Here is a 1,918-nt window from a genome sequence, read left to right as displayed (position 1 = left end):
AGGACCAGGCTCATGTAGGGGGACCCTCCTGCTGATGGGGGTGGGGTAGAGAGAGAGGAGAGGAGAGGAGAGGAGAGGAGAGGAGAGGAGAGGAGAGGAGAGGAGAGGAGAGGAGAGGAGAGGAGAGGAAAGGAGAGGAGAGGAGAGGAGAGGAGAGGAGAGGAGAGGAGAGGAGAGGAGGGGAGAGGAGAAGAGAAGGGTAGAGAAGGGTAGAGAAGGGTAGAGAAGGGTAGAGAAGGGTAGAGGAGAGGAGAGGAGAGGAGAGGAGAGGAGGAGAGGAGAGGAGAAAAATACATTATATTGAGTTTAATAAGCTGCTGGTTGAGTGGTTCAGCGGGGTCGGAGGTCAGTATACAGCTCTGAAGGCGGCGATACCTGTAAATGGGGCTTCTTCTCAGGGTACCATCCTCAGTCAAATGGCCAGACTGAGAGGGCCAATCAGTCCCACCTCATGGAACTCTTTCCTGTCGTATGTGGCGTATGCCCTCAATTCCATTGTGTCAGCCTCTACTGGGATGTCCCTGTTCATGGCCTCCATGGGGTATCAACCCCCATTATTCGAGGTGCAGGAGGAGGAAGTGACGGTACCATCTGCACAGACCAACCCACAACGCTCCTGAACTGTTTGGCGAAAGGTTCGGGCTGCCCTCTTCCCTTACTCCCGCCAGTCCCAGAAGCAAGCCAACTGCCGAAGAGCACCAGAACCTCCTTATCAGCCAGGCCAGAGGGCCTGGTTGTCCTCTAAAGACCTCACTTCCAGGTGGAATCATCCAATTTGGCTCTGCGGTTTAGCGAACCTTTCGCGGTAGACCGCATTGTGAACCCATTGGCCGTGTGCCTCAAGTTGCCTTCTTCCCTCAAGGTGTGTCCACCATTCCATGTGTCTCTGCTGAAACTGCTTTCTGAGTCGGGCCTGGTCCTGGCTTCTGAGGCACCTTCCCCCCCCCCCCCCGATCGATAGCGGTCCATCGTACACCATCTTACAAATTTTGGAGGTTTGCCGACGAGGACGTGCTCTACAGTTCCTGGGAGAATGGAAGGGGTATGGTCACGAGGAGCGGTAGTGGCCTCCTACATCCTAGACAAAGATCTGGTAAGAGATTTTTACTATGATCACCCTGATTAGCCAGGTAGGTCACCGGGAGGCGACTGTTAAGGGGGGAAATTTTAAGGTCATGGTTTTGGTCTGTGTGTTTGGGTAAGGTTTGCAGCATGGTTGACCCATTTGTCATGCTAGCTGCCTCCACACCTGCGGCTAACCGGGGTGATTAGCAGGGCTCTTAAGCAGCCAACACCCGCTGTCTAATGTCAGATCATTTCATCTTTGCCAGTGGTAACCGGAGAGTTCCAGACTCCTCGTTCTCATGATTCAGCTCTTGACAACCTTGCTTTCGTCTCTTTGTGTAGGTCACCACGTCTTCCCTTCCTGACAAGCACTGTTTCGGCTTCTCACATCATTCGCCTCTGTATTCATGAGCGGCACACACAATTTTCTCCACTATTGTAAATATCGTTTAAATAAACCCTTTGTTCTCTGTGAGCTGCCTCCCCAGTCTGCATTCTTTGGTCTTGCCTTGAATTTTGGCAGAAAGTCGTAACCAGATATCCTTCATTCCCCCGCTGTAATTTATTTTCATCACAGCTTCATCTGAATTCTGAACAAATATGCCCGTCTAAAAAACCCAAAATAAAAGACAGGCAGAATATGTGGTTGACTAGTTAGTTAGTGGAACTGCTCCTTGAGTGCAGTAGATAATGGACCTTAGCCAGGAAAACGAATTCTCTGCATGTTTATGGAACACTCTTTAGATGTTATAGAACATCTAAAGAACATCTTACCTGACTTAGACGAGGAAATCCAATTTATTAATGTGCACTTTAAAAAGGTTGGTGACCGTTTTGATTCCAACGTTGCTGA

The 1,918-nt window shown here is 50.2% G+C and overlaps 1 long non-coding RNA gene across 1 annotated transcript; it reads left to right on the top strand.

Moving 5' to 3' along the window:
• Window positions 1–277: 277 nt before the first annotated feature.
• LOC130525241 (uncharacterized) lies at window positions 278–1,540 on the top strand. The gene is made up of 2 exons (XR_008950436.1): window positions 278–1,093; window positions 1,408–1,540. It is a non-coding gene; the product is annotated as an uncharacterized LOC130525241 (long non-coding RNA).
• Window positions 1,541–1,918: the final 378 nt, after the last annotated feature.

The sequence above is a fragment of the Takifugu flavidus genome, chromosome 5, assembly GCF_003711565.1.
Source record: "Takifugu flavidus isolate HTHZ2018 chromosome 5, ASM371156v2, whole genome shotgun sequence".
NCBI classification, from domain to species: domain Eukaryota; kingdom Metazoa; phylum Chordata; class Actinopteri; order Tetraodontiformes; family Tetraodontidae; genus Takifugu; species Takifugu flavidus.
This window is presented reverse-complemented; position numbering and strand designations above follow the sequence as displayed.